The sequence below is a fragment of the Phascolarctos cinereus genome, unplaced genomic scaffold (assembly GCF_003287225.1).
Source record: "Phascolarctos cinereus isolate Bilbo 61053 unplaced genomic scaffold, phaCin_HiC Scaffold_2;HRSCAF=192, whole genome shotgun sequence".
Classification (NCBI taxonomy): domain Eukaryota; kingdom Metazoa; phylum Chordata; class Mammalia; order Diprotodontia; family Phascolarctidae; genus Phascolarctos; species Phascolarctos cinereus.
The window spans coordinates 164,760,007-164,774,521 of NW_027555625.1; the positions used below are offsets into that span (position 1 = coordinate 164,760,007).

Genomic DNA, 14,515 nt, shown 5'->3' on the forward strand with positions numbered 1-14,515 from the left:
CACTCCATACGCCTTCTTACCTATACTGGCTGTGTGATCCTTCTAGGCCAGTGGTATCAAATTTAAATAGAGACTGGGCCATTAAACCACACATAAGAATCTTTGCAGGCTGCATGATGCTTTAGTTTTCAATTTTAATGTTTTCTGTATTTTATTGTATTTTCATTTATTTTGTTAACTATTTCCCAATTATATTTTAAGAATATCCAGGCTACCTTTGTTCCAAGCAACTCTCTTAGACAAAGAAGATATAGACCTACAGTGGCAGAGAAAAATCCTCACTGGAAGCTTCCTACAGCAATAAAATCACAGGCCCAGTTCATATGTTAGTTATAAGGCCTTTACCTTCTTTCTAGGATCTTTATGTATTGGAAGTTTATTCTTTTTTCCCTATAGAATTTGAGGTACAATTTAGATGTGGAATCTCAAGGTGAAAAGCTGGAAGCCCCTTACTCAAAGGGCCTTATCACTTGAGAGAATTACATAAGGCCAACCTTTAGGCACTGACCAGAGGATATATAATGGTAGAACTTCTTGGGAACATGCCAACAGTAATTGACTGCTTCTTTCTTTCTTGTGTTAGCTTCTACAACCAGCTACATTCTCCCCCACTTTCTCCAATTATAATTTCACAGGTAACTATCCACCTGGGCCCAAATGGCCCCTATGGAAAAGAATGGGGAATCAAACATAAGATTCTTCACATCTCCCTAGTTAGCCAACTGTGTGTGCCCTGGGGAATATTCCAATACCACATTTTCATCTCCCTTAGCCAATGACTTTGCTCAAATAGCCCAAAGCAAAAATCTGGAGGTAGGAGTGTCTTCCACTACATGAGGATCCTAGTATCTTACTCCTTACTAATCATCATCCTGTAAACTCAGATTACCAGAACTAAAAAAATAGAAATTTAAATAATCTAATCTCAGGGGAAAAATAATTGAACAAACCATAAATGAGCTCTAAAAGTAAAACAAACAACAACAACAACAACAAAAACTTGGACTACATGGGTTTGCAAATGAATTCTATTAAATATTAAAAGAACAATTAATTCCAATATTATATAACTGTGCAAATATAAGAAAAGAGAGAACCCTACTACTTTACTTGTATGGTTTTGATACCTAAATCAGGGAGAGTCAAAGCAGAGAAATATCCCTAACAAATAACATAAAATATTAAATAGAATATTATTGAAGAGGTAGCAGAAACATACTAAAGAGATTATATACTACAACCTGATTGGATTTGTACTAGGAAATTATGGCTAGTTAAATATTAGGAAAACTATAACAGCCCATATTAATAACAAAAAACATGATTATGTCAATAGCTGTAGAAAATGCCTTTGACAAAATGTAATGCTCATTTCTGCTTTTAAAAAAAAAGCACTAAAAGCATAAAAATAAATGAAACTTTCCTTTATATAGCAAATGGCACCTATCTAAAACCAAGAGCCAAAATTATATGAAATGGAGGAATGCTAGAGGTCTTCCCAATAAGATCAAGATGAAGTAAGGATACCCATTATTACCACTATTATTTGACATGCTATAGTGCTAAGAAAAGCTAACTATAACAAGAAAAAGAAATTGAGGAAATTAAGGAAATAAAATTATTCCTTTTTGCAAATGATAAAATGGTCTACTTAAAGAGCCCTAGAGAGTCAATTAAAAATTGAAAAAACAGAATCTTCAGCAAAGTAGCAGGATATAAAATAAAACCACAGGAAAATCAGTTTTTCTTTATATTTCTTTTTTTTTTAAAAAAAACCAGCAGAAAGACAGAATCCATTCAAAATAATCCCAGAATATACAAAGTATTTAGGTTTCCATCTACAAAGATACAAATGGGAACTATATGACTAAAACTATAAAATACTCTGTAAAGAAATAATGACAGGCCTAAATAATTAGAGAAATATAAATTTCACATAGTTGGTCTCTGCCAATATAATAAAAATGACAATACTAACTAAATTAATTTACTCATACCAATCAAACTACCAAAAATTTCTTTTATAAAGCTCAAAAGTAATAAAGATATTCATCTGGAAAAACAATAAAGTTAAGAATCACAAAAGAAATATGGGGGGAAATGGTACGGAAGGGGTCCTATATCAAACTACAAGAGTAAAAGAATAGTCATCAAAACTAGTTGATACTAGTTAAGAAACAAAAAAATCTATTAGTAGAATAGATCACATAGATTACAGAGGCAAAAGAACATAACACAGTGTTCAATAATTCCAAAGACACCACCTACTGGGAGTTTTTAGAAAACTAAAAAGCAGACTAGCAGAAATTATATTTGAACAAATTTCACACAATAAACCAAGATAAACTCCAAATAGATACATGACCTAGATATAAAAGTACATCAAAACAAATTAGAGAAGCAAGAAAGAAGATATCTACTACAACTACGAATAGGGAAAGAGTTCGTGACGAAACAAGAGCTCACAAAAGATAAAATGGACAGTTTTGATTACATAAAATTTTAAAATGTTTTTGCAGATACAAAATTAGTGAAATAAAAGTTAACTGGATGAAAATCTTTGTTGCAATTTTCTCTGCTAAAGCTCTGATATCAAAAAAGTATAAGGAGGACAGCTACGTGGCACAGAGAATAGAGCACCGACCCTGGAGTCAGGAGGACCTGAGTTCAAATGCGGCCTCAGACCTTTGACACTTAGTAGCTATGTGACCCTGGGCAAGTCACATAACCCCATTGCCTAACAAAAACAAACCAAAAAAATGATAAGGAGCTGATTCAAATAAAGAACAGGAGACATTACTCTATGTGTAGTCAAATGTTGTGAACAGGCAGTTTTTAAATGAAAAATCCAAGCTACCAGCAATCATATGAAAGAATGTTCCAAATCACAAATAATAAGAGAAATGTTAATTATAACAACTTTAAAATCCTAACTCATACAATTAGAATGGAAAATATGAAAAAAGTAGTGATAATATCTCCAAAAAGGAAAAGGAAGAAGAGAGAGCCATTATAGTACTTGTTTAAATGCTCTGAAGAGAAATGGAGATACAGACAAATAGGACAATTTTGAAAATTAAACAATGAATTTTTTATATGCAAATAGTACATGACAGATATTTATGGCTTCATGTACAATCCTTTTTTTCTGTTCTTTGTATTTGGAAATACTAATTTGTCAAGTCCAGAATAACAAAAAATTATCATACAAAAACAATAATATGAGATATTTTATCAAAAGCTAAAATCTAGGTAAATTGTTATAGTAACACTATTATAAATAGAAGTAACATTAATCTTGAATCATTTGCTCTTGATAATGCTATGTGGACTCTTTATAACCATGACTGTCCTTTCCACATGCTTACCAACAATCTTTAATGATTCATTATTAAATTTTCCCAGAAATTGAAATTAAGGTCTGTGGCCTATGGTTTAGAGACTCTGTTCTGGTGCCAGGCATGGTGACCCACTTCTGTAATATCTACTACTAGGTAGCAGAGGGTAATGGATTGTTTGAGCTCAAGGTCTGAGTTCTAGTAGGGCTAAAGTCCATGGGGTATCTGAACTGGTTATGACACCCCTATGGTGAGCTACCAGGAACAGAGGGCCACCCGGCTGTCAAAGGAGGGGTGAACTGGCCCACGTTGGAAAAACTCAGGTCAAAGTTTTCTGTCTTGATTCAAAAGAATCAGTCCATGAGCTTCTGCTGCTGCACTCACTCTCAGCCTGGGAGAGGTGAGGCTGAAGAGACGGGGATACTGGAACAGTTGCCTTTCTCCAATGTTATAGTATTTCCCTTGTTTTCCATAATCTTTCAAATATCCACAAAAACAGTTTGCCAAGTCTTTCATGGAGTTTTTGATTGTTAGGTTGGAAATAAGGACACTTAGGCAGTTAAATTTTATCTACTCTATCTATAGAAAAGTACTAAACTTGAAATTAAAATTATGGTATTTTTATCCAGAAAGATCATTGTTAAAAATTCAAACAACTGGTAAGAGAACTTAAAAGGGTATGGAAACAATTACTAATAAACATTGTAACCCATTGCATGCCACAGTAAAACAAAAATGGGAAGGACAAAGTATTTCTATATAGCACCAACTATGTCCCAATGCCTTAGTGCTTTTCCTAAACATTATCACATTTGGTCATCTCAACATTATCCCCATTTTACAGTTGAGGAAAATAGAGGTTGTGACTTGTCCAGGGTCACGCAGCTAGTAAATGTGTAAGGCTAGATTCAAACTCAGGTCTCTCTGTCTCCAGGCCCAGCACCCTATCTGCTGCACTGCCTTTAGAAAAGTAGAGTAAATTCATTGTTGTTCTAGTAGTTTCTTTGAATAGTCACAGTTCAGTCACTCCCTGATAGATTCTTTTAATAAGCTCAGGATTCAGCCTGCTACAGTTACTACTCTCTGTCCCCTCTGAAGACTCTCCTGATCTCTTCCAAATCTTTTGTAGGATGATTTGAAATTGACACTGTATCACTAACATGGAAAATTATACCCTGCAGGTCTGAGCCTAAGGAAAAACTATATTCTTCCTGGGCTGGGAAAAACTACACTACTGAACGTCTATAATGACTTAGCCCCCTTTAGAAAGTAGCTAGTTTGAGCATTACCTGAAAGACTATTCCATGAGCTTCAAAATAATTCAGTGAAGCAGGTTTTTTGTGATTGTTGATCAGTCATTCAGTCATGTTGGACTCTCCGTGACCCATGGACCATACATAGCATGACAGGCCTTTCTATTCCCCACCCTCTCTTGAAGTCTCTTCAAGCTCATATTCATTGCTTCCATGACACTATCTATCCATCTTATCCTGTGCCATTCCCGTCTCCTTTTGCCTTTCCAACATCAGGCTCTTTTTCTATAAGTCTCATCTTCTCATTACGTGGCCAAATATTTCAGCTTCGGTATTTGACAGTATTCCAGTGAACAGCCTGAATTAATTTCTTTAAGTATTAACTGAATTGATGTCTTTGCTGTCCAAGGGACTCTCAAAAGTTTTCTCCAACACTACAATTTGAAAGTGTTGATTCTGTGGTACTCAGCTTTCCTTATAATACAACTCTCACAGCCATACGTTGCTCTTGGAAAAACCATATCTTTGACTATACGGGCCTTGTCAGCAAGGTGACGTCTCTCCTTTTTAGTGTGCTGTCCAGATTTGCCATAGCTTTCCTTCACAGGAGGAAGTACCTTTTAATTTCATGGCTGCATTCACCTTCCGCAGTGATCTTTGAGCCCAAGGATACAAAATCTGACCCTGCTTCATTTCTTCTCCATTTGCCAGGAAGTGATGGATCAGTTACCGAGATCTTGGTTTTTTTGTTTTACGTTAAGCTTCAGGCCAGCTTTCACCCTCCTCTTTGACCTTCGTCAGGAGGCTTCTTAATTCTTTACTTCCTGCCATCAGAGTGGTATGGTGCACATATCTGAGACTGTTGACATTTCTCCTGGTAACCTTTATTCCGGTTTTTGATTCATCCAGCCTGGCATTTTGCATGATGTACTCTGCATATAAATTAAATAAATAAGGTGGCAATATAAAGCCTTGTGGTACTTCTTTTCCAATCTTAAACCAATCAGTCATTCCATGTTCGGTTCGAATTGTTGCTTCTTGGCCTGCATACATATTCCTCAGGAGACAAGTGAGATCATTTGGTACTCCCATCTTTTTGAGGACTTGCCACAGGTGTGTAATGCAGATATTTTTATTCCTACTTTATAGATGAAGAGACTGAGGCTCAGAGAAAATTGTGACTTTCCCAGGGTCAAAGAGCTAGTAGGTGGCTGAGATGGGATTCAAGCTCAGAATTTTCCAACTCCAAAACCATCATTTTCTCCACTCTGCCACACTCCTTCTCTTTAAGACATAATAGCTGCCTACAGGTATGAGGGGCAGCTAGTAGGCAGAGTGGATAAAGCATTGGGCTTAGAATTAGGAAGACTCGTCCTTGTGAGTTCAAATCTGTCCTCTGACGCTTACTAGCTCTGTGACCCTGGGCAAGTCCCTTAACCCTGTTTGCCTCAGTTCTTCATCTGTAAAAACAAACTGCAGAAGGAAGTGTCGAACCAATCCAGTATCTTTGACAAGAAAAACCTAAATGGGGCCAGAAAGAGTCAGATACAGCTGAAACAACTGAGCAGCAATAACAGCAGATATGAAAGGGCCATGAAAGAGGGAAAGCCAAATTAGTAGCAATGGGAATAAAATAGTAAGAGGCAGATTCAGAATTGATGTGAGAAAAAAGATTCCTGACAATTAGAGCTATCCAAAAATGCAATGAGCTGCCTTAAGATATGATTTTCCCCAGCCCCTTTCTTTCTAGAGGTCTTTAAGAAAAAAATTAATAATCCCCTTGTCAGGTTTGTTATAAAAGGGTTGTTGTTGTTTTGTTTTCCTACAAGCATAGGTTATACAAAATGAGCTCTGAAGACCATTCGGACCTTGAGATTCAGGAGTCATGTAATTCTCCCTCCCTCACCTGGTTATTATAGAAAGCAGCCCAGGTCATTTTGAATAACAGTGGCCCAAGAGAAAGAGGGAGAGTAGAATGGTTAAGGAGAGAATAGGATACTACCCTCAGTCCATAGACCCAATGGGAAGTGCTAATGCTAGGGAAGACATACTAAACAAGCACTAGGGGAAAGAGAACACAAACTATGATCTTCCTTTAAGCTTACACAATAAGTTGGGTAGAGGGACCCATTGCTAGCATTCAGAGATAGATGATGCTTTCTATAGCTGGTGGGAAACCTACAACTAGTAAGGTCCAGGACTGGAACCACCACATAAAATAGGGAGACATAGGACTGAAGGCATGTACAAACGTACTCTGGTAAGTTACTAGGAATATTTGGTGCCATCTTTTGGAATATAACTTCATAAGGCTAGACTACAGAAGACAGAGATGGAAAGAATGACCAATGAGGTCTGCTAAGAGCAGCCTGAGGCAAGAGCTCCATAGACCAGAAATCCAGCATGGAAGAACAACCCGCAGGTATATTGCTAGAAGGACTGAAACTGCATAGGCTTCTGATATGAGAGATTGCTCACAAGTGGACCTAGTTCTTTTGAAGTTGCAAAAAGGAGTCTTATTTATTTTATCTTGCATATAAAACTCTTCAGTGGATAAAGTGCTGGAGTTAGCATCAAAGAGAACTGCCCCTATTCCGGTGGCGGACCTGACAGAAATTAAAAATGGTTCATTGTCTGACATATCGCCGCAGGCTGTCCTACAATACAGCTTCCAACAATACTAGGCTGTCACGAACCCCAGGTAACAGAATTGTTTACCTTTATACCAAGAAAGTTGGAAAAGCCCCAAAATCAGCCTGTGGTGTGTGCCCAGGAAGACTTTGAGGTGTTCATGAAGTGAGACCTAAAGTTTTCATGAGGCTGTCAAAGACAAAAAAGCATGTTAGCAGGGCTTATGGTGGCTCCACGTGTGCAAAATGTGTGCGTGACAGGATCAAGTGTGCTTTCCTGATTGAGGAACAGAAAATTGTTGTGAAGGTGTTGAAGGTACAAGCACAGGGTCAAAAAAGTAAATAAAAAGGATATGTTTTTTGAATAATAAAGAAAATTAAAATGTGAAAAAAAAGAGAACTGCCTTCAGATTTTGCCTCTGATTCTTACTAGGTATGAGCAAGTCCTTAACTTCTCTGAACCTCATTGTCTTCATCTGTAAAAATGGGAAGAATACCTCTAGTACTCACCTCATAGGGTTATGATAAGGCTCCAGTGAGATTATGTATGTAGAATAATTTGTAAAATTTGAAGTACTATATAAATGTCAGTTATTGTCACGAATCTGTGTGCTTGTAAGGGAAAATGATGATTGTTCTGTGAAAGGGGAGTGAGAAGGACAATGTCAGATACTACAATTCCCAGGTCACCTTAGAGAAGTAAAATGCCTCCCGGAATGTACCCAAATCCTGAAGATTAGGAAGGAGCTTTGCATAGAAGAACTATAAAAGCTTTATCCAGGCTAGTCCCTGACCTGCAGGACATTAGGAAGAAGAAGAGCCTCCAACAACACTCAGCCTTCAATATAAATGGTCTATGCAATATTAGTTTTCTGTCAGAGGTCAGGACTGAGAATACATCAGATGCCAAAGGTCGACATGAGGAGACTAGGAGCCACTGGAGAATGAGTCAAATAATGGTACATATCCTTTATAAAATCAACTCAGGATGTGGTGAAAATACCTGTGGGCTGGAGATCAGGGAGGTTGGTCTCCTGGCTGCACAAGGTCACTGTTAACTCGCAATCCACTGCCACAAGGAAATTGATACAAGCAGATTAGAGGAGTACTGATGGTGCCCGTGAAAGGCTCGCCAAGTTCCTATTCTGAAGCATTAAAAATGCATGATCCGGCACAGCTCTTCAAGAACACACAGTGCTAGCTAGAGGACTTTCCACCATGTAAGTGTACACCGGCTCCTCTCAAGGCAGCCCTGATGCATTTTCTCAGAAGCCTTGGTGATGTCAAATGGGGGGAAGGGCGTGCAGAGGAAAAGCCCGGCCTCTCAGACTTTAAGCCTTTTTTTCTTTGATGATAACAATCACGTACACTCATTTCACCTGCTTGTCAAAGCCCCAATTTCCTTGCTCTGGAGCTATTGATGAAAGGCATCTCTTCTTTGCTTTATTTAGTAGAATGCTGTGTCCTGTCATATTCTTTCTGCAGCAGGCTTTTGGTCCCCTTCCTTATTAAAATAGTAGAGCTCTTCTGAGCAATTTCTTTTTTTGCGTCTGAAATTTTTTTTAAGTTGTATTCATTCGTTTTGATTTTCACATTTGTTTTTAATATAGTCCTGCCCTCTCCTCTAACCAGTAAGGCTTCCTGTGCTTTAAAAAAAAAGGGGGGGGTTAAAAAAAGTCCAGCAAAACCAACCTTAGCACCTTTCTTCCAAGATTATCTCCAATTTATCCTGCACATATCTTGTTTGTACATAGTAGTTCACAAGTGGTCTTCTCCAGTGGATTGTGAACTCCTTGAGAGCATGGACTGTTTGCTTTTTGCCTTTTTTGTATGTATCCCCAGCACATAGCTCAGTGGCTGGCACATAGTCGGTGCTTTAAAAATGCTTGTTGACTTGACTTGTTAAAACACTTGACATCAAAGATGAGATCCCTGGCCCAGCAGGGTTAACAATGTTAACAATGGTTACTACTCCTGGTTCCTGGTGAATGTAAAGAGTAATTGTTTCTCTTTTGGCCAGCAAGCCTGAGGGTCTTCCTGTTCTGGTTAGATTTTTTTTTTTTATTAAAGGGGCCATTCCTTGACTCACTTATTCATTAAATGGGCTTTGCCCCACTAAAAGTGGGAACTCAGAAAGACCTTAACTTAAAAAGGCCAAGGTCTCCTACTGCATCCTGGGCCATCTCCAGTCCTCCTGATCTATATCTGACCACTGGATCCAGATGGCTCTGAAGGAGAAAGTGAGGCTAATGACTTTGCACAGCCCTCCCTCACACAAATCCAATTCAATTTAAGTCATGTCATCATCTCCCTGATGTCCTGGTCCTCTTCGAGAAAAGAGGACAAACCACAACCACAGCCACACAAGAAAATACACCTCTTTACTTTCTTTGGGGACTGTGGGTCTGAAACACTACACATTCTGTCAGGGTCCACTGATATATTGATTAATTTTGGTGATTGATTTTTTCCTTCTTTTTTATTCTTTGTTATATGGGTAGGTAGTTGGAAAGGGATATATGGGGAAATGAAGGTTATAAAAAAAAATTAAAGGTCCTAAGATTCTAAAGATGGGTTTTGTTGATAAGGAGCAGCTTGAGATTTTAGGAAATATCACATAATTGTTTAAATGGCATCCAAGACACCTTGTGCTGGGCCTAGCTCATTATCTACCTGTAGTGCCTTTTCCAAGACATACATACATATATCTATCTATTTATATAGATATATAGATATATATTTATAGACAAACTCTATGGGCTGCCTTTCCAATTGCATGCTATAATGTCCACAATATACATAAGGGGATACAGATTAGAAGAATATGCCCAGAGGCAGTTTGTGGCACAGTTGGTGGAGTCCTGGGATTGGAATCCAGAAAACTTTAGTTCAAATGTGGCCTCTGCATTGATAATTAATTTATGAAATTATGAAATGGGGCAGGCACTCTGGTTCTTCAGGTTCTTGCCAGGAAAGACAACAATGGTAACAGGAAGTGAGGCTGCTGTCACATTTTAATAAGGCACAGAGGAAACAGGGGCAAAGGGTACAGAAAGTATAGAGACAGATGGAGAAAAGATGGTATACAGATGGGGGATAGTGTGGTGAAGGAAGACAGGCAGCATCAATGGGGAAGGGGAGAGGCACAGATTACTACATCATGGACCCCATGGAAAGGGAAGAAAGTTCAGGGGGCAGGAGTTTGAGGTCTTATTTTTATAGGATTTTTGGGAGGAAACAGACTAATTCAGGGTGGGGAACCTACAGCCTCAAGGCCACATGTGGCCTGCTAGGTCCTTGGGTATGGCCTTTTGACTGAGTCCTCCAAGATTTACAAAACAAATCCTTTTATTAAGGGATTTGTTCTGTGAGGTTTGGATTCAAAGGGCCGCACTTGAGGACCTAGAGGGCCACATGTGGCCTAGAGGCCACAGCTTCCCCACCCCTGGACTAACTCCCATCTGTGCCGCCTTGGAGTTAGTTCACTAACACATCGAGATTGTCTCAGTTGTCAGTAAAACTTTGAAGTGAACATACCCATGTCATCTCAAAGTTATCCACACCATATCATCCCAAAGCAACCAACCCTCTGGTCTTACTGAAGTTGTCTGGAACATGTCTGAGACTTACATATCACAGAACCAAAAATCCCTGACAGCAAAGCTTAGATGGATTCCCCTGATTCGGCACATATTACCAGGATGTGATTTTTGGTTAATATATGCTTCGATCTATAAATTATGCTCCTGTGATCTTTGGGGCAGTTTGTGAATGACTTCTAGGTTCCCTTTTTGTAATCCTACTTCCTGCTATTGCCACTTTATACTGGCTACTTACAAACTTATTATACTGACTAAAAAGTGGTGAGGAGGACCAGAACAGGATATAATTTTAACACAGTCTCAGACACTTACTAGCCATGTGACTTTAGGCAGATTACTTAACTTCTGCTTGCCTCAGTTTCCTCAGCTATAAAATGGTGGTCATAATAGCACCAAAGACCCAGGGTTGTTGGGAAAATCAAATAAGACTACATTTGTAAACCACTCAGCACAGTGTTTGGCATATAGCGAACACTATATAAATGCTCATTCCCGTCACCCCTTCCCCCAAGAAAAGAATTTAATATAATTACACTTAAAATTACTGTGTGCCCATATGCTTTCTATTCCTGTTGGAAATTCAGCATATATTTGAACAGTATTTGATAGAACAACCACAGAATAACTAAGAAGGTTAGAGCTGACATCTAGCTTAACTCCCACATTTTACAGATTGGGAAACTGAGACCCAGAGAGTTGAAGTGATTTGTCCAGGGCCACACAACTAGCAGTAGAAAAGGGATCAGATAGATGGGTCGTAATCCATCGATAATCAATAATCCACCATCTGAGAGAAATGCCACAAGCTACTCAGAGAAGGTGATCCTGGTGGGAAGTCAGCATCGGGAAAGGACAATTTTAGCCTCAGTCTAAGATGGGATCCTCCTGGCTCAGTTTTCCCACTATGTTCCTTTGAAAGGGAATGTTACCCACCTGGCTATTCCTGAGTCTGGCTGAGGTGGATTTGATACTGCATGGTTTGAAAACTGAATCCCAACAGAGCTAAGGATGTTTTATCCTCTCAAAGTTGGGTCCTAAATCTAGTCCCTGCTTTATATCTGGGCCCTGCAGTCTTTTCTGTCAGATTTGTGTCTTTCAGATTACAGCCTATTCACCTACAGTTGGTAGCAAACATCGGGTACCAGTCAATGTCTCCCCATTGTTCCCTGGATGCAGCCTGTGCTTGGTTCCAGTCAACCTCCTTTTTTGAGACCCCCTAGAGGCAGGGACAGCTCTCCTTGCCAAGATGAAGCAGTTTGAGAAGCCAAGAACTTCACCCCTTACTCCAAAAGAATTTGGGTCCCATTTGTTTGAGGGGGAAATGATGGGGTTGGGATCTAGACCCCTGAAAGGAAAAACCCTGGACTTTGCCACAAGGCCAAATCTCTGGCGGTTACCTGAGGCTATAATCCCATCAACTGGCCTTTCTTTGTGGCTACACCCAATCTCCCCTCCATTGTCTTACCTCCCTATGGCTCCTGGTCATTTCCCACCCTTAAGCCTAGGTAGGCTCCATTCTCCCTTGGTCACGTGGTCCAGGTCCCAGGAGTTCTGTTCACCCCAGTTTACTGGCCACTTCCATCCAGATCTCCTTAGGCCCCTCCTCCCATCACCCCAAACTACTTGGCCACTCTTAGATCCCTCCTACAGACTTTCTGTATATAAGGTCCATCTTGCCTCCATTAAGATGCTCAGATTCCTAAAATCTAGCCACAGCTCAGATTTTTATAATCTAGCCACTGCTGGGATTCTTATAACCTAGCCACTGCTCTAATTCTTAAAATCTAGCCACTGGTCAGATTCTTATAATCTAGCCAATAGCTTACTAATGTTCAGACTCCTTAAGAGTCTACGCAATATTACAGATGTTCGAATAAACCTTGTCTTTGGCTGAAAAAAAAAAAGGGGAGATCAGAAGCCAAATCTTCTGAGTCTGTCCAATGCTAATTTAAATTAATATTGGCTTTAGTATTATAAAGTGCTTTACATATAACATCTTATTTGATCTCCAAAATTGTGCTTATAAATCATCTAAGTAGTAAAAAGAAAATAACTTGCTATGACCCAGACTATAAGGTCTAAAAATTAATTTCCTCACAACAAGCTTATGAGGTAGCAACAGAAGAATTGTTTAAATTATTTTACCGAGGAGGAAATTGAGGCTGAGAGGTTATGTGATTGTTTTACAAACACCTATTAAGAATCTGGCACATCTATTATGTGCCAGGCACTGTGCATATTTTTTTTATTTTTTATTTTTTAAACATTTGTATTTAAAATTTTGAGTTCCAAATTCTATCCCCCCCCCCTCCCCTTCCACCTCCTTCCTTCCCTTCCTCCTTTCTTCCCTGAGACAGTGAGCAAACAGATACAGGTTATATATGTACAATTATATAAAACATTTCCATATTAATCTTTTTGTACAAGAAGACTCAAATAAAAGAAGAAAAAAGAAAAAAAGTAAAAAATAGCATGCTTCAGTCTGTATTCGAACAATAGCAGTTCTTTCTCTGGAGGCAGATAGTATGCTTTGTCATTAGTCCTTTGGGATTGTCTTGGATCATTGTATTGCTGAGAATAGCTAAGTCATTCACAATTCTTCATCGAAAGGTATTGCAGTTGTTATGTACAATGTCGTCCTGGTTTTGTTGACTTCACTGTGCATCAGTTCAGCTGTGTGACCCTGGGCAAGTCACTTAACCCTGTTTGCTCAGTTTCCTCATTTGCAAAATGAGCTGAAGAAAGAAATAGCAAACCACTCCAGTATCTTTGCCAATAAAACCCCAAATGAGGTCACTAAGAGTTGGACATGACTGAACAAAAACCATAGGAATAGTTTTATTTTCAGGAGGCAGCTAAGTAGTGCTGTGGATAGAGTGCAGGGCCCGGGGTCAGGAACACTTGAGTTCAAATCCCACCTCAGACACTTACTAGCTGTATAACCGTGGGCAGTCATTTAACCTCCATCTGCCTCAGTTTTCTCAGCTGTAAAATGGGGAAAATAATAGCACCTACTTCCTAAGGTTGTTATAAGGATCAAATGAGATAATATTTGTAAAGTGTCTAGTGCCTGGCACATAGTAAGTGCTATATAAATGCTAGTATTATTATTTTGGAAAATATGCATGGAATCAGCTAAAATATTTGTAGGCTGGGGAAAGGACCTGTGATGTCACTGGTGCTTGTGTCTCCTATGGAAGGACTTCACCTCCCAAGGCAGCTCAATGCCTTTTCTACAACTTACAGTCTTAGAAAGTTGTCTATAGCACTCAGAAGTTAAGGGTCTTACCCAAGTCACAGACTAAGTATGTGTCAAATGCAGGCCTTGAGTTCAGGTGGTCCTACTTCTGAGGTCATCCCTCCATCTACTATGTCACATAGCTTCTCATAACCATGTTTAAATTAGAGGTACCATGTTGTAGAAGAAAGAGTACTGAATTGAGGATCAAGAGATTCAGGCTCTAAAAGTCTCAGCTCTGTTACTGTCCATGTATATTTCATCTCCCAGGATTTCATCGAATTCAGAAGGTTCTATCACATGATCTTCTAAGTTCCTTCTCACTCTAAATTCCTGACTCTACTATTTTAGTGTTGAAATGACTAACTTCCATCCCTCTGGTCTCACCTTGAATTATAGGATAACTAATGGTATAAACTATATTCATACAAAATATTTCTTGTATATAATGGCA

The 14,515-nt window shown here is 38.9% G+C and overlaps 1 pseudogene; it reads left to right on the forward strand.

Moving 5' to 3' along the window:
* The first annotated feature begins 7,191 nt into the window (after positions 1 to 7,191).
* Positions 7,192 to 7,615, forward strand: LOC110207309 (large ribosomal subunit protein eL34 pseudogene; annotated as a pseudogene).
* Positions 7,616 to 14,515: the final 6,900 nt, after the last annotated feature.